This window comes from Rattus norvegicus, chromosome Y (genome assembly GCF_036323735.1).
Source record: "Rattus norvegicus strain BN/NHsdMcwi chromosome Y, GRCr8, whole genome shotgun sequence".
Lineage (NCBI taxonomy): Eukaryota > Metazoa > Chordata > Mammalia > Rodentia > Muridae > Rattus > Rattus norvegicus.
The window spans coordinates 11,596,446-11,621,379 of record NC_086040.1 but is presented as its reverse complement, the minus strand read 5'-3'; the positions used below and the strand labels follow the sequence as shown (position 1 = coordinate 11,621,379).

General features: G+C 37.0%; 1 pseudogene; it reads right to left on the bottom strand.

Moving 5' to 3' along the window:
- Positions 1 to 8,302: 8,302 nt before the first annotated feature.
- LOC134484498 (glutaredoxin-1-like) lies at positions 8,303 to 23,247 on the bottom strand (annotated as a pseudogene).
- Between the last annotated feature and the right edge of the window lie 1,687 nt (positions 23,248 to 24,934).

The following is a 24,934-nucleotide window of genomic DNA, read 5'->3' as shown; positions in this document are numbered from 1 at the left end:
CAGTTGTACAACCTAGTAGAACAGCCAGGCTTCTGTCAGTAGCATGGACAGAGAGAACTTCTATGCTGTGCTTCTCTCGGGGAATTGAAGATCAGCTGAGACTCAAGATGAACAAACATTGTTGCTTCTGCTTTATTTGTTTGTCATAGTCTTTAAAACCAGAGTTCCCTTGGAAAAATATAAGATGTTTGAAACGTTTTCTGCTGCTACAAATACATTATTGTAGCTGAGTCATCCTGTACATCATCTTCTCCTCAGTGTGATAGAGACTATTCCAATCATTTACAACTATTGCCCCTAATGTTAAAATGGGTAATCCAATATGTGATCAGAGGAGAAAAATCAAGACAGTGTAGATGCTTTGACCATGTTTCCTATATAAATGTTTAAAACACTTACAACCTATGATCTGTAATGGTACTGCAAACTTTTATAACAACCTCATTTGCAGTTACTTATTCTTCTCTTTTATGAAATAAAGTATAGTTAGTTAAAAAAAGGTGAATGTATAAGCCGGATGGTGCCTTTGGTCAAGATGATAATTATCAAAACTACGATTTCAAGCAAGTTTTTAAAATAATGTTTATAAGACATGAAGCTCCTTTGTTAATTTTCCTACTATGTTTGGCTAAAGGCACAGGCCATCTAGTTGTAGTGATAAGGAATCACTTATTTTCGGAGAAAGTGTGTGAGTGAGTTAGAGAAGCAAAGGACATCATTTCAATCCCCAAGTACCTAGAAGTCAGATTTGTAGAACCATCATCATGTTAAACAAGCAGAAATTAGTACTCCTTCAGAGCCATTTAGCTTAACATCATTTTTCTCTTATTTGGCTAAATCATATCCATCATGCCTTGGCAAATTCTTTTAAAGCAAGGATTTTGCTTTGGAAAAGCATGTATGTATGTATGTATGTATGTATGTATATATATATATATATGTATGTATATGTGTGTATGTGTACATAAGAACATATGTTTATACTTTATATATATTTTATATATGTTTACATATGTGTATATGTATATATGTGTATGTGGCCAAATGTGTGTGTATATATATATATATATATATATATATATATATATATGTGTGTGTGTGTGTGTGTGTGTGTGTGTGTGTGTGTGTGTGTGTATATATATTTGTATGTGTATATGTCTATATATATATAACATACAAATTCACTCGATTTTCTAATTTTATGAAACTTTTCTCATATATTCATTAGTACTCAAGAATTTTAAAAGTTGCTTCATTAATTTTGATTCATTTTAAAGTACTGTTCAGAAAGTAGATTCAATTTAGGTAATTCATTTTTATACTATCAAATTTCTCATCTGTTTCATCAAAAAACAAATATTTACATTATTTATGTGACTGTATATATGTTTTAGCATGAGACATAACTAATTTGCTTTCCAGCATGTGATATAATTTCAGGATACTACTAGACCTATGTGATGTAGAAAATATATCAAAGGACTGGTATATGTTATAGATCAGAGTGATAGATAGATAGATAGATAGATAGATAGATAGATAGATAGATAGATAGATAAATAGATAGATACATACATACATACATACATACACACATACATACATGCATATTGACATTTATGAAAGGTCACAGATGATAAGTAGACAAATATCACATACTCAGAATCATCAATCATGAAATAATTAGTATTGAAAGTTAAAAATATCTTGTATATGAGGCAAAATTTTAAATGTGAATTTTTTCATATTTTAATACCTAAAGGTAGATTTATCAGCCATAATCTGTAAAATAGAATGTCTATTTGACACTTCCACACAGGTAGATAACAGACATGAAATACTTAACCTCCTTTACGTTAATCTGTCAAATTATCCCATCATCTTGTCTTTATTCCTTAAATGCATAACATCATACTTTTTATCCATATTCAAATCTTCAGTCATTTTCCACCCTGCTCTGCATTCTATCTCAAATCCTATCACTATATTTTAGTCTCTAATAATTCCTCATATGCTATCATGAAAATTATTCATGAAGAATCACTTTTAATCTTTAGTAGCATTGCTCTCATAGAGGTAACTATTTTTTCTCTGTCACAAATCTGATCACTATCCCCTTCTCTGTTTTCAGTACTATTTTCAACATCATCCATTTTATAAGTGCTTGTTATATGAGATAATAAAATGACCATTTTATTTTTGGAGCTGGTGACTGAACCCAGGGCCTTGGTCTTGCTAGGCAAGTGCTCTAACAATGAGCTAAATCCCCAACCCCAAAATGAACTATTTTTCCCCTAATAGATTATGTACCAACAGTTTGTTCCATTGAAACTTGAGGCAAGAAAAACAAAGTTGGTACAAGGTGTTAGTTCTACTCACACCTTAAACTGAAAGCTGTCTATGTGACAGGAATCATAGGAGGAACACTTCTGGAAGAGAAAACAGAGTTGTAGAAGAAGACCTCATACAAGGAAGTGCTTCATGCGATTTTAAACAAAAAGTGTAAAAGACCTGAACTTTCATATTGAGTGAAAGTTGTTGAAGAATATTTACAAGTTACTCTGAGTGGATTACATAAGGAGGTTTATTTATAAATCCATGGTAAATACTACTAAAAATGGCATCAAAGTGTAATAGACCAGAAAAGAATATAAATTTGAAATTTAGTACAGGTTACAATATGGATGTTGTTAACTTGAACATGCTGAAGTTTATTGGATGATTTAATGTGATGAATGACTCAGATAAACTAACAATATTGCATGACTATTTAATGAAATAACTCTATACTGAGAACACAACAATAACCTGTGACAAAAAAAACTGTTCCGTTATGGTTATATTCTTTAATATTTCTTTTTTAAAACATTTATTTAATTAAATAAAATTCAATAAGGAACCGAAGATAACCCTTTTCATCTTTGGCATATCTAATATCTAAACAGACAGGAGTACCGTGGATGAAACTTCTTCCAGCATTTGCCTACTCCAGATATTATTAATTTAAAATAATAAACATAGCAGAGTATCATATTTGTGGACATTTTTTACTAAGAACTAATAATCTCCTCAGAAAGACCTCCAATAAAGCAATCTAAAGTAAGTTTCCCCTTGAAATACTAAAAATCTTAAATATGAAGCTTGCTTATCATTTTCACAATATATACACCATTTGTAATTATTTCGTTTTTACATATGACTTTCAGTCACTCTACCTTTCTGATTTTGATATATGCCAAGTTTCACAAAGAGGAGACTGTACGCTTCTCAGCAGTCCTCATAATTCTCCCATTTTCCACTGCTTCTGAGCCATATTACGATCAATAAAATTATTATTTCAAGTAAATTATAATGGGATTTAAATGTAGATTTTGATATTTCATACAATAAAACAAATAAAAAGAGCCAATGAATAACTAGGTACAGAACTTGCTTTTATATGAAAACAATAAGTTAATAATATTTTATAATATCCACCCTAATTCATATTGAGTCAGTGTTGAAATATATGTGACAATTTTTGTGAAAAAAATGAGTAACTTTTCGGTATCTTTGTAAAAACAATTGGACATATTCAACATAGAATTGTCAGGCTCAGACATTTTGTAGAAATAATTTTAAAAAAATTCCTAAAAGTATTCTAAAAGGTAGATTTAGAACACAAGTATAATTCTCAGGCTGCAGATAACCAGCACACATAGTGCTGAACACTTACCTTCCATGTGCATATACAATTTTAATTTCCATAGGAAATAATTTTTTTAAATCTCAAAAGCTATATTTACTTAACAGAAAGATTTTAGAAGTGGAAGGTTACTTTTTTCCATTTTCATTAAATTGGGTAATTATTTGCATTTCAATTCTTTTTATCTTTCCTGTCCATCACCCCTAACCTCTTCCCCTCACCTTTTATAGTGGTTGTCCCCTCCATATTAATATCCCCTTCCTTATTGTCCCAGACAACCAAATGTCCAAACTTTTAAAATTGGTTTGAGTGCTAAACCAAGAATTCTCAACTGAGGTGTCTCAATAGCTGAGAAACACATCAAGAAATGTTCAACATCCATATATATCAGAAAAAGGCAAATCAAAATTAATCAGATTGTGCATTACACCTATCTCAATGACTAAGATAAAAAACTTATGCAGTAGCAGAGTAGGTTATGATGTAGAGAAAGTGGAACACTCCTCCATTGCTGGTTGGATTAGTAGCTTTCCAGCCACTTTGGATATCAATTTGTACCTTCAGTGAAAATTGCAAATAGCTTTACCTGAATACCCAGCTTCACCACTAACTTCAACACATATACACAAATTTGATCCACATACAACAGGGACATGTGGTTGCACAGGTTCACAGCAGCCTTACTTACAATAGTCGAATGCTGGAAACAAGTGTGATATAACTCAACTCCAGTGAGGAATAAATAGAGAAATTGTGCTATATTTAAACAAAGGAACTGTACTCAGTTATTAAAAATGAGGACACCAAGAACTTTGTAGGCAAAGGGATGGAGCTAGAAATTAGTGAAGTAACAGAGATCAAAAAGAACATAACATGGGATGAACTTAGTGAAAAAGGGATGTTAGCCCCAAAACTCAGAATGCCCACTATACAGAGTATTTATCACATGAAGGGTAACATGTTAGAAGGCCAAATTGTGGATACTTGCAATCAACTTAGAAAGGATAACAAAATAATCATGGACGGTAGAAGGATGGTGGGACTTATTGAGAGGTAGAGAATGATGGAAAAAGTGGGGCGAGTTGCAACAATGAAAAGAGACAATAGAGAATTCCAGAGGAAAAGTGGAATAAATGACAATAAGCATCAGTGGTGGGTGGTGAACTTGGGTATCCCCAGGAAAGTCCCAGGTGCCAGGGATGCAAGAGGTTCTCATAAACCTACTGGGATGAAGGTATTTGAAATACCAAGCAGCAAAGTGATAGAACCACTAGAGACTGACTCTAGTAGCTAGACATGCCCCCCAGTGAAGGAATGGTGCTGCCCACACAGTTCAAAATCTTTATCCTATAAATATCTAAGGCCTAAAAAATGCAAATACAAAAACAGAGCAAAGACTGAAGGAAAGGCCCCTCAGAGACCACCTGACCAGAAGAACAATTTCATCCACAGACTCTAAACCCTGGCCCTATTCCTGATGTAAGATGTGCTTGCAGATAAGACCCTAATATGTCTGTCATCTGATGGGGCTCCGCCATCACCTGAAAGTGACAGATGTAAATACAGCTAACCATTGGACAGAACCTGACAGCCAGAAGCGAAAAGTTAGGGTAATGCATGAAGGATCTGAAGGGGATTGGAGCCTAATATGAAGAACAACAGGATCATTAAGTTTACCCTTCAGAGGCTCAGAAATTTATTACCAACTTGAAAATACTTGGGTTAGTCAATGGCTTCTGCTACATAGATCGTAGACTTATGGAGTAGACAACTGTCTCATCTGCCATATCTGGGAAGGGAGACAATTGGTCCTGTGAAGACGTCATATCCCAGAGAAGGGGGATGTTGGAGGTCTAAAGTGGAAGTGGCAAGGAAATGGGGAGAATCATATTAGAAACAAAGAGAATCAGAATAGATTTGGGGATTCAAGAAAAATACCAATTTGGGCAATTACATTCAAAATATAAACAAATTAATAGATTATTTTACACATATACTCTTTATAATATATTTATGTTTACAATAGCGATATTCACATCTGTCTCCTTAAGGACTATTTATTCATTATCTATACAGTTTCAGGTTTACTGAAAGTTGAAATCCATAATTTTCATAAATTACAAAGTATTGAAATGTCATGTAGATAAACCCAATCAACATTTTATCTTTTGTCCTTTTAGCTATAAATCTTTATTTACCTCGATGTAAAATTTAAAAAAAAAACATAATTTGTATTTCTATCCCTTTAGGTTTCCATTCAATGCCACAAAGGTCTCTCAATTTTTGCTGTACTTCTCTATATTCCCTCCATTGTCGCCCTCTTCCCTGTTTCTTCACATTTCACATTCCTGTTCCTGAGAGTGTCCCTCAGCAATCCGTAAGTACATTTGTACTTCCCAAAATGAGGACAACAGACACTAAACTGATCATACAGATACACAGTTTGCTGAATTAACATTCAGATTAAAGTCAATTTGTATCCCATTTTTCCTTTTTGATCTGGATTACCTCATCTATGATGACTTTAACACGATCCATTCCTTGTCCTGGAAATTATGTTTTCCCTTTTCCAATATGTAAAAGCACCACTTTTTTTATGCTTTCATTTATTAAGGAACCACTTGAATATTTCCAAATTATCAAGGGTCTATATACTAGGATAAATCAACATTTGGATATATACCCTCGAGTTATATCATTAGGCAAATCCATATCCATATTGCTGAAGAAACATCGTATTGATTTAAAAAGTTGTTATAGAAGTTTCCCTTCCCACCAGGAGAATAGGAATGTTCTCCTCTATCCATAACACAGTAAAGATAATTTGGCTCATATGTTATTATCCTAAGTTTTCTGAAAGTGATGAAAAAAATATCAGAATAATTTTGTTTTGCATTTCCATAATGATAAGGATGATACATATTTTACATTAGATTTTTATTGATTTGAGTTTCTTCAATTGTGAATATTTTGCTTAGATATGAAGATGAATTTAATTATTTTTTCTTGATACATAGTTCTTTAGTTTTTTATTTTGATTTATAGAAGCTCATTGCTGAATGTGTACATGTAAATAATGCTTAGTATTTTTGAAAATAGCCACTTTAAATTAAATTTACTAAGGTGAAATCATATAATGTATGCTCACTAAACTCACAGAATTGGCAGATCTGTTTTAACTCACAGTATTCATTTAGGTTACTTAATGAAACATCCCTATAGAATAAAACATTCTCTATGTACATAATATTGAGGAATATACTTTAATTGTTTTATTTTTTGAGAATTTCCAACAAAGTATTTTGATGATAATTTTCCCATTTATTTTACCTACATTATTATATTTATTTGAATCGTACCTTTGTATATCTTCTACATTAAATACTGTTTAATAACCCCAAGATGATCCCTTACAATAATCGTTCAACCCTCCCACATAAGACGCTAACTGTCCATAGTGTGTCAGTTAGGAGTAACAGCTCTCAGGCATTTACACTGCATTCTGGACTGTTGACTGGCTTGAAGCTGTGCAGGGAACCACAGCTGCTATTTCTCATTAGGTGAGCACTCTGTGTATCCAGAAGACCCGATTTCCCTGTGATCACCCACATATTTTGTGCACCTACGGTCTCTTTGCACCTTGTTTCAGGGTGGCCATTTTGCCTTGTGGAAGGGGTATAACATGTATATCCATCTCATCATGGCTGAAATCAATAAAAGGAGGACAACAATATAATGAATGAAAGGAAGAGTTCATTCATGGAAAGTATTAACAAGATTGTCATAACCTTTGGCCAAGTTAAGTAAAGAAAGTATAGAATTAACAAAATTAAAGAGAGGAGAGGAGACATGGAGAAAACACTTTTTATATTTACAGTCCCAAATCTAGAATATTTTTAAACCATCAATTATTTACTGATGTATTGCATATTCCAATATTAAATCAACTCAATGTGCATAATTTATACAGCACTATACTGAACAATGACACAGAGTCGAACATTTAATATATCCATACTAAAATATCATAGGACCATAAGTATTTAGTTTAAAATTTTGATTAGTCTTTTAAAAAGCATTGAAAGTTTCTTAGACGATTCCATAAAGTAGAAAAAAGTATTAAAAACATTAAAATTCTATTTTGAATCTGGTATTATCCAACAATTGACAGAGAATAAAAGAGAGAGAGTGAGGCAGGGGGGAAATGAGGTAAACAGAAAGTTACAGAGAGAGGGAGAAAGAATTGCAGACGACTGAGAGAAAGAGAGGAAGACTGAGTATTACAGAATAATTTACATCGAAACACATTTTCTCAATAAAATCCTTGTGAACAGATTCAAGCTGACATTAAAAATAATCTTCAACCAGGTAAGCTTTCTTAAAATACAAGACATACAGGTAAAATTTAACACACACGTGTGTGTGTGTGTGTGTGTGTGTGTGTGTGTGTGTGTGTGTGATATCTACTTCTAATGTGATCTTTGTGGTAGGATATTGCATCTTTAACCCAGAACTTTTATCAAGATATATTGTTTATTTTTATTTTTTTAGTCACCTGCAGATACATCTTTTTTAAGAAAGAATCCTTCTGACTGGAGACCAGAGAAGAGACCTGCAGTTCCATGATTAATAAATGTCATTGCAAGACATCAAAGCAAAATGTAAAAGTGTGAATGGAATAAATAGTTTAGGAAAGTGTTATGCCAGCAACTTCTTTCATAGGCAGTCTTTGTAGGAGAGCTCTGAAATTTTGCATTTCATATTTGAGTTTTCTGGGACTCTGACTACAATTAACTCACAACTGTTTGGGATTTTCTTGGCAAGTAACCAGTTTGTGAACAGAGCTGAATTCATCATATGTTCAGCCATCCACATTAATATTGCTACAGTGAGGAACAACTATGCTAAAATTTTTCATCTGATTTTTCAAACACCATCCTCACACCATTGTAATTCTGTGCTTGTGGGAGAAAAATTTGAGAATACCATTTGAGAGCTGTAAATGCAGAAGTGGGAAAGGCCTGTGTGTAGATCATAAACAATATTCATAGTTTTAATTATCTTTAGGAAATGGACGTCTGCAAAATGACATTAGCAGAACAGCATGATAGAAAAATAGTAATTGATTCACTGGAAATTTAGATGCACTGGATTGTTAAACATGGGCTTAGAGGTAGAGACATATCAGCACATGAAGTATGGATAATCAATCCTGTGTGACCTCTTAAGCTCCCTACCCCATGTATTCATGTGAAAACAGCATCATATTTTAGCACTGAGGAATAGATTAAAAGCCAATTTTTTGAAAAACCAAGTCACAAAAATACTGTCCTCCTCCATGATGCACATCAAGTCTCAGGTGTGCTGGCCTTCAGCATGCCTGGATGACAGTTGTCAGCATGGGATTTACTGACACCCTTTTCATAACAGCAGATCTCCAATCTGCTTCAGACACGTCTTCAGCTCCCCATTCTTTTGCAGGAAGATTAGATCACTGCATCTGCCTATGAAGTCTTTGATTACCTATAAAGACCCAAGGAAATATTCTTACTCCAGTGAGCTGTTGTACATAATCTTGAATTGAGTTGGTTTTGTTAGTGGCTGTGATGTCTACATATCCCAGAAGACAATGCTTGAAAGGGAGTTGATTGAGGATTTCTTGGTTATTTCTGCAATACTTGAAGGTGGGCTCGATGAACAGGAACATATTCCCAGACTGGGTCTTGCAGTTCCCATAATTCTTGGCTGTGCTCTGAGGCTGCAGCTTCCCTGAAAAGAACGTTCAGTTTAATGTACTGGTCTATTGAAAAAATGGCAATCTCGATGTATTCTTAACAGTGCATTATACTTGAAGCCCATAGAAAACATGAAAGAAAGAAGCTTCTACTTTTCCAAGGTTGGAATCTCATTGCTACCAAACCCTCACAGACAATAGAACCTGCTTACTGAAGATTTAACAATATAATAATGACCAGATGAGACATTTAGGCTTGTGGACTGATCAACTCCTGGATTCTTGGTCTTTACAAATATACAGTCTTTGGTAAATTACGTGGTCCACAACCTGTGATAATTGTACTAAATCCCTTTTCTCTGTACAGAGAGATTCATCCTCTACACTCTGTTAGGGAATACCGGCTTCTACACCAGGAATTTAGAGAAGACCTTTTACAGCAGTTTGTGTCCAGTAAGAATTTCAGCTCTCTCCTTTAACGGAAGTCCCACACCTGCGGATCCCGGCCCGCAGCAGCTCTCTGCTCCCAGACCCGGTGAGAGAGAGACCCAACCATCTGGTCAGGTGGGCACTCCTGAGGCTGCAGAGCAGAAGAGACCACAAACACTGCTCACCGCTACCCACATCCCTGGCCCAAGAGGAAACTGTATAAGGCCTCTGGGCTCCCGTGGGGGAGGGCCCAGGAGCGGCAGGACCCCTGCCTGAGACACCGCCGGAACCTGAAAAAACAGACCGTATAAACAGTTCTCTGCACCCAAATCCCGTGGGAGGGAGAGCTAAACCTTCAGAGAGGCAGACAAGCCTGGGAAACCAGAAGAGACTGCTCCCTGCACACACATCTCGGACGCCAGAGGAAAAAGCCAAAGACCATCTGGAACCCTGGTGCACTGAAGCTCCCGGAAGGGGCGGCACAGGTCTTCCTGGTTGCTCCCGCTGCAGAGAGCCCGTGGGCAGCACCCCACGAGCGAACTTGAGCCTCGGGACCACAGGTAAGACCAAATTTTCTGCTGCAAGAAAGCTGCCTGGTGAACTCAAGACACAGGCCCTAAGGAACAGCTGAAGACCTGTAGAGAGGAAAAACTACACACCCGAAAGCAGAACACTCTGTCCCCATAACTGACTGAAAGAGAGGAAAACAGGTCTACAGCACTCCTGACACACAGGCTTATAGGACAGTCTAGCCACTGTCAGAAATAGCAGAACAAAGTAACACTAGAGATAATCTGATGGCGAGAGACAAGCGCAGGAACCCAAGCAACAGAAACCAAGACTACATGGCATCATCGGAGCCCAATTCTCCCACCAAAGCAAACACGGAATATCCAAACACACCAGAAAAGCAAGATCTAGTTTCAAAATCATATTTGATCATGATGCTGGAGGACTTCAAGAAAGACATGAAGAAATCCCTTAGAGAACAATTAGAAGCCTACAGAAAGGAATCGCAAAAATGCCTGAAAGAATCGCAAAAATCCCTGAAAGAATTCCAGGAAAACATAAATAAACAAGTAGAAGCCCATAGAGAGGAGACACAAAAATCCCTGAAAGAATTCCAGGAAAACACAATCAAACAGTTGAAGGAATTAAAAATGGAAATAGAAGCAATCAAGAAAGAACACATGGAAACAACCCTGGATATAGAAAACCAAAAGAAGAGACAAGGAGCTGTAGATACAAGGTTCAGCAACAGAATACAAGAGATGGAAGAGAGAATCTCAGGAGCAGATGATTCCATAGAAATCATTGACTCAACTGTCAAAGATAATGTAAAGCGGAAAAAGCTACTGGTCCAAACCATACAGGAAATCCAGGACTCAATGAGAAGATCAAACCAAAGGATAATAGGTATAGAAGAGAGTGAAGACTCCCAGCTCAAAGGACCAGTAAATATCTTCAACAAAATCATAGAAGAAAACTTCCCTAACCTAAAAAAAGAGATACCCATAGACATACAAGAAGCCTACAGAACTCCAAATAGATTGGACCAGAAAAGAAACACCTCCCATCACATAATTGTCAAAACACCAAACGCACAAAATAAAGAAAGAATATTAAAAGCAGTAAGGGAAAAAGGTCAAGTAATATATAAAGGGAGACCTATCAGAATCACACCAGACTTCTCGCCAGAAACTATGAAGGCCAGAAGATCCTGGACTGATGTCATACAGACCCTAAGAGAACACAAATGCCAGCCCAGGTTACTGTATCCAGCAAAACTCTCAAGTAACATTGATGGAGAAACCAAGATATTCCATGACAAAACCAAATTTACACAATATCTTTCCACAAATCCAGCACTACAAAGGATAATAAATGGTAAAGCCCAACATAAGGAGGCAAGCTATACCCTAGAAGAAGCAAGAAACTAATCGTCTTGGCAACAAAACAAAGAGAATGAAAGCACACAAACATAACCTCACATCCAAATATGAATATAAAGAAAAACAATAATCACTATTCCTTAATATCTCTCAATATCAATGGCCTCAACTCCCCAATAAAAGACAGAGATTAACAAACTGGATACGCAACGAGGACCCTGCATTCTGCTGCCTACAGGAAACACACCTCAGAGACAAAGACAGACACTACCTCAGAGTGAAAGGCTGGAAAACAACTTTCCAAGCAAATGGTCAGAAGAAGCAAGCTGGAGTAGCCATTCTAATATCAAATAAAATCAATTTTCAACTAAAAGTCATCAAAAAAGATAAGGAAGGACACTATATTCATCAAAGGAAAAATCCACCAAGATGAACTCTCAATCCTAAATATCTATGCCCCAAATACAAGGGCACCTACATACGTAAAAGAAACCTTACTAAGCTCAAAACACACATTGCACCTAACACAATAATAGTGGGAGATTTCAACACCCCACTCCATCAATGGACAGATCATGGAGACAGAAATTAAACAGTGATGTCGACAGACTAAGAGAAGTCATGAGCCAAATGGACTTAACGGATATTTATAGAACATTCTATCCTAAAGCAAAAGGATATACCTTCTTCTCAGCTCCTCATGGTACTTTCTCCAAAATTGACCATATAATTGGTCAAAAAACGGGCCTCAACAGGTACAGAAAGATAGAAATAATCCCATGCGTGCTATCGGACCACCACGGCCTAAAACTGTTCTTCAATAACAATAAGGGACGAATGCCTACATATACGTGGAAATTGAACAATGCTCTACTCTGGTCAAGGAAGAAATAAAGAAAGAAATTAAAAACTTTTTAGAATTTAATAAAAATGAAGATACAACACACTCAAACTTATGGGACACAATGAAAGCTGTGCTAAGAGGAAAACTCATAGCGCTGAGTGCCTGCAGAAAGAAACAGGAAAGAGCATATGTCAGCAGCTTGACAGCACACCTAAAAGCTCTAGAACAAAAAGAAGCAAATACACCCAGGAGGAGTAGAAGGCAGGAAATAATCAAACTCAGAGCTGAAATCAACCAAGTAGAAACAAAAAGGACCATAGAAAGAATCAACAGAACCAAAAGTTGGTTCTTTGAGAAAATCAACAATATAGATAAACCCTTAGCCAGACTAACGAGAGGACACAGAGAGTGCGTCCAAATTAACAAAATCAGAAATGAAAAAGGAGACATAACTACAGATTCAGAGGAAATTCAAAAAATCATCAGATCTTACTATAAAAACCTATATTCAACAAAATTTGAAAATCTTCAGGAAATGGACAATTTCCTAGACAGATACCAGGTATCGAAGTTAAATCAGGAATAGATAAACCAGTTAAACAACCCCATAACTCCTAAGGAAATAGAAGCAGTCATTAAAGGTCTCCCAACCAAAAAGAGCCCAGGTCCAGACGGGTTTAGTGCAGAATTCTATCAAACCTTCATAGAAGACCTCATACCAATATTATCCAAACTATTCCACAAAATTGAAACAGATGGAGCCCTACCGAATTCCTTCTATGAAGCCACAATTACTCTTACACCTAAACCACACAAAGCCACAACAAAGAAAGAGAACTTCAGACCAATTTCCCTTATGAATATCGACGCAAAAATACTCAATAAAATTCTGGCAAACCGAATTCAATAGCACATCAAAACAATCATCCAACATGATCAAGTAGGCTTCATCCCAGGCATGCAGGGATGGTTTAATATACGGAAATCCATCAACGTGATCCATTATATAAACAAACTGAAAGAACAAAACGACATGATCATTTCATTAGATGCTGAGAAAGCATTTGACAAAATTCAACACCCCTTCATGATAAAAGTCCTGGAAAGAATAGGAATTCAAGGCCCATACCTAAACATAGTAACAGTCATATACAGCAAACCAGTTGCTAACATTAAACTAAATGGAGAGAAACTTGAAGCAATCCCACTAAAATCAGGGACTAGACAAGGCTGCCCACTCTCTCCCTACTTATTCAATATAGTTCTTGAAGTTCTAGCCAGAGCAATCAGAAAACAAAGGAGATCAAGGGGATACAGATCAGAAAAGAAGAGGTCAAAATATCACTATTTGCAGATGACATGATATTATATTTAAGTGATCCCAAAAGTTCCACCAGAGAACTACTAAAACTGATAAACAACTTCAGCAAAGTGGCTGGGTATAAAATTAACTCAAATAAATCAGTTGCCTTCCTCTATACAAAAGAGAAACAAGCCGAGAAAGAAATTAGGGAAACGACACCCTTCATAATAGACCCAAATAATATAAAGTACCTCGGTGTGACTTTAACCAAGCAAGTAAAAGATCTGTACAATAAGAACTTCAAGACACTGAGGAAAGAAATTGAAGAAGACCTCTTAAGATTGAAAGATCTCCCATGCTCATGGATTGGCAGGACTAATATAGTAAAAATGGCCATTTTTACCAAAAGCAATCTACAGATTCAATGCAATCCCCATCAAAATACCAATCCAATTCTTCAAAGAGTTAGACAGAACAATTTGCAAATTCATCTGGAATAACAAAAAACCCAGGATAGCTAAAGCTATCCTCAACAATAAAAGGACTTCAGCGGGAATCACTATCCCTGAACTCAAGCAGTATTACAGAGCAATAGTGATAAAAACTGCATGGTATTGGTACAGAGACAGACAGATAGACCAATGGAATAGAATTGAAGACCCAGAAATGAACCCACACACCTATGGTCACTTGATTTTTGACAAAGGAACCAAAACCATCCAATGGAAAAAAGATAGCATTTTCAGCAAATGGTGCTGGTTCAACTGGAGGTCAACATGTAGAAGAATGCAGATCGATCCATGCTTATCACCCTGTACAAAGCTTAAGTCCAAGTGGATCAAGGACCTCCACATCAAACCAGACACACTCAAACTAATAGAAGAAAAACTAGGGAAGCATCTGGAACACATGGGCACTGGAAAAAATTTCCTGAACAAAACAACAATGGCTTATGCTCTAAGATCAAGAATCGACAAGTGGGATCTCATAAAACTGCAAAGCTTCTGTAAGGCAAAGGAAACTGTGGTTAGGAGAAAACGGCAACCAACAGATTGGGAAAAGATCTTTACCAATCCTACAACAGATAGAGGCCTTATATCCAAAATATACAAAGAACTGAAGAAGTTAGACCGCAGGGAAACAAATAACCCTATTAAAAATGGGGTTCAGAGCTAAACAAAGAATTCACAGCTGAGGAATGCCGAATGGCTGAGAAACACCTAAAGAAATGTTCAACATCTTTAGTCATAAGGGGAATGCAAATCAAAATAACCCTGAGATTTCACCTCACACCAGTGAGAATGGCTAAGATCAAAAACTTAGGTGACAGCAGATGCTGGCGAGGATGTGGAGAAAGAGGAACACTCCTCCATTGTTGGTGGGATTGCAGACTGGTAAAACCATTCTGGAAATCAGTCTGGAGGTTCCTCAGAAAATTGGACATTGAACTGCCTGAGGATCCAGCTATACCTCTCTTGGGCATATACCCAAAAGACGCCTCAACATATAAAAGAGACACGTGCTCCACTATGTTCATCGCAGCCTTATTTATAATAGCCAGAAAATGGAAAGAACCCAGATGCCCTTCAACAGACGAATGGATACAGAAAATGTGGTACATCTACACAATGGAATATTACTCAGCTATCAAAAACAACGAGTTTATGAAATTCGTAGGCAAATGGTTGGAACCGGAAAATATCATCCTGAGTGAGCTAACCCAATCACAGAAAGACATACATGGTATGCACTCATTGATAAGTGGCTATTAGCCCAAATGCTTGAATTACCCTAGATCCCTAGAACAAATGAAACTCAAGACAGATGATCAAAATGTGAATGCTTCACTCCTTCTTTAAATGAGGAAAAAGAATACCCTTGGCAGGGAAGGGAGAGGCAAAGATTAAAACAGAGACTGAAGGAACACCCATTCAGAGCCTGCCCCACATGTGGCCCATACATATACAGCCACCCAATTAGACAAGATGGATGAAGCAAAGAAGTGCAGACCGACATGAGCCGGATGTAGATCTCTCCTGAGAGACACAGCCAGAATACAGCAAATACAGAGGCGAATGCCAGCAGCAAACCACTGAACTGAGAATAGGTCCCCTATTGAAGGAATCAGAGAAAGAACTGGAAGAGCTTGAAGGGGCTCGAGACCCCAAAAGTACAACAATGCCAAGCAATCAGAGCTTCCAGGGACTAAGCCACTACCTAAAGACTATACATGGACTGACCCTGGACTCTGACCCCATAGGTAGCAATGAATATCCTAGTAAGAGCACCAGTGGAAGGGGAATCCCTGGGTCCTGCTAAGACTGAACCCCCAGTGAACTAGTCTATGGGGGGAGGGCGGCAATGGGGGGAGGGTTGGGAGGGGAACACCCATAAGGAAGGGGAGGGGGGAGGGGGATGTTTGCCCGGAACCCGGGAAAGGGAATAACACTCGAAATGTATATAAGAAATACTCAAGTTAATAAAAAAAAATGAAAAAAAATGGAGTAGGACTAATTAAGATTTTAGTACCTATTTTAAAAATAAATCATTATTATTATCTCTGAATCCAATTTGAAATTATAACTCAATGAAACTTTTATATTACTACCTAAATGAATATTTTATATAAACAAGTACATTTTAAGGATTTATTAAATGTTTGAGAGATTCTTGGCTGTCCACCAACCTGAGATTAAATAGTTAGAAAACTATGGTAAAATCAAACACTATTGATCTGAAACAACTATGTACTTATAAAGTGTTTACTATTGATATTTTTGCAATACTCATGAAATATTCAGGAGAGAGAGAGAGAGAGAGAGAGAGAGAGAGAGAGAGAGAGAGAGAGAGAGAGAGATTGATTGGCACTTAGTTCAAAATGGGAAATTTCCGTCAAATCTCTCCACTCAGTGGTCAGGAAACCTAGGAAGATGAGACAAAAAAAGTATGGGAATCAGACTGGAAGGAGGACACCTGAAGTACTAGATCCTCTAAATCAACTGTTCCAAGGTTCCTGTGCCAGAGGGTACTGAGGGCACGAGACAGGTTCCTCGAGGACCAGGAATGTGAGCAGAAGGTGGTCTCTCCTGAGCTCTTATTATTGTCCACACTTCTGAAAGTACAGCTCTCTTCCCAATGGCATTTGGATAAAGAGAGCTGTGGGAAAGGTGCAGCTCTGAGTGCAGGTAGAAACTAGAAGTCGCAAAAACAATTCTTAACAATGAAAGAATGGCAGGGGAATCATCAACCCTGACCTCAAGCTGTACTACAGAGCAATAGTGATAAAAGCCACATGTCATTGGTACATAAACAGAGTTATCAATGGCATAGAACTGAAAACACAGAAATAACACTGCACACTTGTGTACACTTGATCTTTAAAAAAGAAGCCAAAAATAAATAATAGAAAAAAAAAAACAATTTCAGCTCTTTACAAAATACCAATGGCCACATTCCCTTAGCATGATTTTCATATGATGCTTTGATACAGTGCTTCTTATTTCCTATAATTATTGGCAACAGAATTCAAATAGCAAACGTAAACTATCAATGAAATGAACAGTAATATATTTGCATGAGTGCATCAGGAAGAAGTATTATAGGATAAACAAGAATTGGAAAACTAGATTACCTTCCTTCTGTGGACCAAAACCAGGAAACCCCAAATACATAAAAATCTGAGACAAGTTTTCTGAAATTTGCTCTTTTCTTCTATCATGGGACTCATAGGGAAGGAGCTCAGGTCTCAAGAGTTGGCACAAATTTCCTTAATTGCTGAGCCAGGTCAACTGCTAAATACCTCATTCATGGATCTGAAGAAACTCTGTATTCATCCTGCTATAATGTGTATATATCTATGTATCATTCATAGGATGGATACTTTTAGCTGTTGCTTTGAAAGCAACTTTCTGGAGAGACACAAAGTTTCTTCTTTCACACATAAATCCTCAGGCTGATGGTTCGTATCAGAAATTCATTCTGGAAGTTGCTTTACAAGATTCATTCACTGATCTGTAAGAAACACTTTTTAAATGTTGGAAGATCTTCTAGAACAATATGATCCATCCTTCTCCCTTCCCAGTTTTGAACTGAATCATTCTCCACCAAAGTTCTGTGGTCTCTTCTGCGGGCTTCATCCCCCCAGACTAGTTTGAATCCTGCTCTTAGCACTGGCTTTATGATACATCAACATGATTTCCTTACCACTTTCAACCCCAGGAGAGTTTTTCAATTCTTAATTTAATCTGATGAGTTTAATCTACATCGTAACACAGGATGAGATTCGCCAGTTCTGCTCTAACCCTTACAATATGAGATGCTGAGTTATGATGCTGTATCCACTAATGCCCTCATGGGTGACTGGCAGTTTAGACAATAAGCAATCCTATCCCATATATGTATTCCTGTAGTTATCACAAACCTTCTCTCTTTGGTTGAGTTTGATCCAGTTCAACTAATACAGTATAAAAGGAAGGATAAAAGTCACGGGCAGGGCCTGGAGAGATAGTTCATCCATTTTTAGCATTTGCTTAACATAGAACCAAAAGGATACCCCAGTTCCAGGAGGAATTCATGGACCCTGACTGGATTCTGTGGGAATTGCATGTATGTGATACATAGCTATTACATCAAGTGAAACACTTATGTATAAAAAATAATAGCAATAATAATGATAATGATTATAATCTGAAACAAACAACTATCCAAAATAGGCACCAAATACATATTCAAGGGCAACAACATAAAAACTAAGTATAAAAAAGGTTTTAACGACATGGACTTAATTATCTCTTGTATGTGGTTCCCACTGAGAATATAATTCAAGAAACCAGAGACAGATTAGGTCTGATTTTCCTGATTTTTATTTCTAATCCATTGGTGAATGTTTTCATTTCCTGAGAGTCATTAGATGAATACTGTTGATTTTCTCATTAATTTGGTCTATGTGATCATTCCTAAAGTACTATATTTTAGGAGTAGTAAATATATGACCACAAGGATAAAGCATGGATACCTTTTCCTTCCTGAAATTGTTATACAGAGCAGGCCACACTAGCCACATTGAAAGGCCAATCCACATGTTTGCCTCTGCCTTGCTGGGAACAATTATGAATCCCAAGGCCCCTGCAAATTTCAGTGATCTATCTGTGCATATGGTTTCTGGGATTACAGGATGCAACACTACACATGAAAAAACATGTTTCTTATGAGTTGAAAAACACATTTCATTCTGAAAAATATATTTTTTTTTCAAAAAGGGTTTAATGATACAATCGTAACGTAATGTTCATGATGTTGACAGAACTGCAAATTCACCAAAAGAACAAAAATTAATTAAGAATGAATAACAAAACTTCCAACCAAACCAACAATACTAATAACTGAAGCAAACACAAGTCAACCCAAAAGCAAAACACAGTAATTAAGCTAAGCAGAATTCTCTTGCTGAAGGTTTATCTCCAAAGTCGTAACTTGTGGCTGGCCTTGGGAACAAAGTGGAAAGGCAGTCAGTCACCAATTGTAATACATTTTGAAAGGTGAATCTAGCTACACCTTTTTGGGGCCTTTACAGGTCACAGTCTTCCAAAGTTAATAAGAGACTTGTACAGAATTTGTTTTCTATACTTTGAAATTCTCTTGACTGATTTCCAATTATAAACTTGAAAAACCCTCATAACAAGAACAAATTAATCTTCTGAGACTCCTCCTTGATGCTCAGAAGCTCTTTATGTACTTCAACATTTCTTTGAAACACTCCCATATTCATGTTCAGCATGAAGGGATTTCCAATTTCTGAACGGAGACTCATTTCCCTATCCTACCTAGGCTACAGCATTTACTTACCACAAATATTTACACTCCTAAGGGGATAAACATTTCAAAAATTCATCCTCTCAATGTGTATCACTAAATTTATAGCATATAATTTCTACCATTCTAAGTCTTCCTCATGCATATTTCCTAAAGCCCTTAGCTTTCTTCATTTTAGTAACAGGTTATGTACCTAATAGTGCTTGTTTACATGCAATGTTTGTCCTTGGCTTTGAACCAGCTGCTAAGTCTTAGGTACAGGACCTTACCTAAGCACAAGTTTCTGCATTTTGAATGAAGCAGTTGCCAATACGGTTTCTTAGGTTTATCAACTTCAAGAATTCTCCAAGCTCTTAATGTCCCTACAGAATTATGTCTAGTAATGACCTGGTTAAATACTACAATCATGAGAACTGAGCAACTACAGTACCATAAAATCAAAAATGAATCACTATACATCTCTGAAATGCCTTTTTAAAGTGCGATTCAGTAGTTACTGTTTTCAAGTCATCCCTCTTAAACTTTAAAATGTAAACATTACTCATGCTCAGAATGCTTTCTCAAGAAAGGAGGAGGAATTCTAAATTGTTCACTGACTTTGGGTTTCACTTACTTGTGGAGAAAAGACTTCATATCTTGGATAAATCCAGCATGCCACACACAGCACAGAGAAAGTCAGTTATTTGTGGGTTATTTTGTGTGTGTGTGTGTGTGTGTGTGTGTGTGTGTGTGTGTGTGTGTGTGTGTGTGTGTCTATTGTCTAGGTCACTCCACAGTAAATTGTGCTATGTTTTTGTGAAGCACACTTGTTCAAAGATACCATGGCCTCCTTTGTTTTGCATGCCTCTTTCACAATCTAATCACTTCAAATTGAACCATTTACTTATACCTCTGGGGCACAGACTAAATTCATAATATCCATCAATCTCCATAGGGATACAGAGCTGATTGACAAATAATGTTTGGAGTCTTTAGATTCAAATTTTGTCCCAAAACTCATTAAGTATTTATTGTCTTCCAAACTCAAATCTCAGTGGTATTTTAGACTTTTGAGTTTCATGCCCAAACCTCATCCACTACATGCACTCCCTCCAATGTTGACAAGTTCTAGCTTTGCTTTCTGAATGTCATGTTTGCTGTGACTACCTAGTTATAGAGACATGTGATAGACAAGTGAGTTCTAATATAGATTTCTTAATGCTCAGTGGTTCTGATAAGAATCTGTGAAGTGGGGAAACAATCTCTTTGTGCTAAAAGTAGGTTGCAAACTGCCTCTGAATAATTTTTGAATAGCATCTGGTATATATGCAAGTGCTTTTTAGGTGATTTTTCTTTATCTATTAACACTCCACATTACTTTGTTTGCACGTGAAGTGATTTCTTGTCTGTCCTGGGTTAGAATTGTGTGGGGATACTTAGATCAATCTGTGTAGCCCTACGCAATTCTTCTTGATATATTATCTTCTATGAATGGTGTCATATCTACAACATTTGATACACAGCATTTGATACACCTTCCTTCACCTGTGTAAAATAAATATTTACCGCAGATGGATTCTGTAATGTTTTGGATACTACATGATTCCCTTAACTGAAAATAGGTCTAGGCATGCTTATTCAGGCCCAAACAGATCCATGTGGAGATGCCCCATATAAAAATGTGAACTACTACTCAGATGGCCTGTATGTATACAGTCTGAGGAACAGTCACTTCAGTTCAGGTGTGGAACTGAAGAATACGCAGCCATTTTCCAAATTAAAAAAACAAAACAAAACAAAACAAATTACTAAGGCAAGGATAGAGATAATGCTTTTATCCATGTAGAACATTAAATTCAGCCTCACATACAAATGTGTGATGAGAATTAATTTCAACCCAGTACTTCAGAAGGAATAATATACTTTTTTGTATGGTATCTCGGAATTACAGTATGATATCAATACAGTTTTCCGTGACAGATTTTCAAGCACATATGAACATCTGAGGACTCCAAAAGAGTAACTCTTGCTCAACAAAATAACCTTCATGTTATTTGTGACCCTATCTGGGACCACATCTTGTTATGTATCAGAGATCTGATTCATTTTTATGTCATTTTTGTATCTCATGCTAATTTTTATGCTGCATGGTTAAAGGTTGGTTGTAATTTTCCTCCCTGCTGAATTCACATGTAAAAGAATGTGTTTCTTATGAGAAGGCCTTGATATTCTAGAATGTAGAATGTTGTTGGGCTGTGACTTTCCTTGGCTCCCTCCACTCTCTCAAGGTTCATATCAGAGAAGAAACAGCATTCAGAATGGGAAACACTATAGTTCTGACACAGGACAGACAAAATCCACCAAACATTCCTTGCATGGGAATAGAACACAGTGGACAGAAGATACTGCCAGCATAGTCATTTAAATGCTCCCCCTGTATACCCAAAGGACAAATGTTTACCCATCTGGTTTGGTTGTTAGCCAAGCTTGCTTAGCCTGCTTAACCAGTTCCCAAGCGTGAAGAGGAGACTTTGTTCTCAGCTAGGGTTAAGGTTGTGGAACAACATCTTACTTTTGCTCACTGTTTAGCTGTTCCTCCAAGGTGAGCAGATATCTCCAAAAGGAGCTCCAATTTCCATAGTCTCCCTGCTTCAGATCTGAAGTTATGAACCCAGTCAACAAGAATTTCTCCATAACCAAGTCAAAGTAAATTCTTTCTTTAGTGCTGGCGAGTATTGGCAGCTCTGACATTGTCTTCCTTATTGTAGGTTCTTCTTGAGACAGGAGAGGGGGAAGACCATTGGAGGAGGGTAAGTCTTTATCCATTTAGAGTTGTATAATAATAATAATCATCCTCGTCGTCATCATCATCATCATCCTCACCATCACCATCACATTCACCATCATGATCACCATCATCATCAAAAGTATTTTAGGCTGGTGTGATGATTCATCATTTAAGAGTACTATTTTCCCATAGGTCCTGAGTTCAGTTCCCAGCAAAAACAGTGTGGCATACAACCATGTATAATGGCATCAAATGCCCACATCTATTGTGTCTGACAGTTACAGAATACTCATACAAAACAAATAAAATAAATCTTTAAAATAAAAAAAAAATAAAAGTTTACTTATCTAAGTTTAAGTTATGTTCTTCTGTAACTGACTAGATTTCTGTGTTCCTCTGAGGACAGAAAATGCATTCTCTGTCTATGAAAATCCATGATGAGGGCTCACACATTACTTGTCGTATCCCAAGACAGTTATTCAAACCACAGCTACTGCACTTCTGAGAAAATAAATAGCTTCCTATCACACTCCTATCCTTTCTTCATGTACTGCCTCTGAGAGGAACATAAGAAAATTAGTTTGTACATGAGGGCATTATAGTTGCATTTTCCTGTGGTGCGAGAAAACTGAGGTTAACACAGAGGTGTCAGGACTGTCTACAAAGAAGTGGGCATAATGACTAACTTCTCTCCAATTGCTGTTTGTTCAGTGGTTCCATTTACACGGGAGTTTTCCAACTCGCAGGTCAACTCTCTGGAGCTCAATAGTCAGTTTCTCCATCTTCTTAATCTGTTGTACTTGCTCATTGATGGTGGAAGGTTGGGATGATGGCTTTCCATCAGATCCTGTAGATAAACACAAGGGAACATGCATAGCAATGGCCCATGCACAGAAGAGAATATGCTGAGTCCCCCACTGAAGCCTGATGAAAGAAGAAATCTACATACCCTTTAAAAAACTGGAAGAGGAGGAAAGCTCCCTTCAAGCTGGATCTATTAGCTGCTTTATTTCTCCCAACCATGATTCCTAGATCTATGCCTCAATCCCTTCTGTAGTCCCCCTGGACCTAAACAACAAAAATCTGGCCAAGACATGAAGAAATGGAGGACATTTTCAGTTCATATATGATGGGTTGCAGGTAAGTCCTGTAGTCCATAGTGCTTAGGACCACCAAGCCTTAATCATGTATTATCAAGACAAAAAGAGTCAGAGAACTTGATGCATGTCAAGGGAGTAGCCCTCTGTCCATTCTTGGAATAACATTCCAATGACATGTACAGGAATCCTCTGAAGATGAAGTTCAATACTCTACTCTGAGAGTCAAAGCTTTTTACCTCTGTGGGTCTTATTGGCATTCTTTGTCATTCAGAATGATATTAAGAATCTTGTAGTAGACCAGCTGCATGCTTGTCAATTCCTGGCTCTCTGCCAAAAATGAATCAGTTAATCTTGACTCTGGGTCTCTTCTTTAGGAATCCAGAGTCTTCAGATCGTAATTCCTGCTCCAAAAGACTTGAACCAAGACCACCTCCTCCAGGAAGCTTCTCAGCGCCAGCCCAGGTCTCACAATCTCTGCTTTCCACCAGGTAATTTATGCTTTGCACTTTTATATCAAGAAAGAATCTTAATTTCTTCTTTCTCCCTCGCTTGTCTCTCCATGCTCTCTGTTTTCTCTGTAATTAGCTTGATAATCCTGAAAAACATGTCTGCAGCTAAACCAATAAGTACTAACTGAATGCCACAAAGACATTTTCTGTTTCTATAACACTAGGGACCTCACAGAGAATACCATGGAATTCCCAGCATACATTAGATTATCCAGAAGAGGTTCCCATTCAACAGCACATAACTACCCATTAACTAGCTCTTCTCCAAATCAACAAACCAAGTTGCCTTTCCAGGAGCTTTGCCTGAGAAACAAGGGAAAACATTCCATCACTCTCCCTTCTAACCCAGAGATATCACTGATATATTGAAATTATTCCCAACTTCATGCATGAATAGTGAAGACTCAATTTTCAAACACAGGCCAGAAATGTCCACCCACCCTAGGTAGCACACTCAAAATGACAAGGAAGAAAGGAAACTGAGAAATTAGCTCAGGATGATTGTCAGTGAAGTAACGATACACACAGTTTTTCCCTCTCAGGGAGCATCTTCTATAGCTAAATGTTCAGTTTTTCTTAATTCCTCATTACTGTTCCTGCTAAGTAAAGGTGGAGGTTTGGAATGAAGCCTTCCCAGGAGACCAGATACAAAGATTAATCCCAAGTAAGCAAAGACTTGCAGAATATCCACAGAGTACTACAGTGGGAGTAGGGGAGTAAAAAAAAAAGAAAACTTACATGAGTCCTGATCACAACTTCCCTCAGAGCCTCAAAAATAACTTAATTTAGCCATGAGTCTGTTAGTGATATGATCAGATTTTCAGAGGTCTGGCTAAAGATGCACTGGTTAATACAGGTGT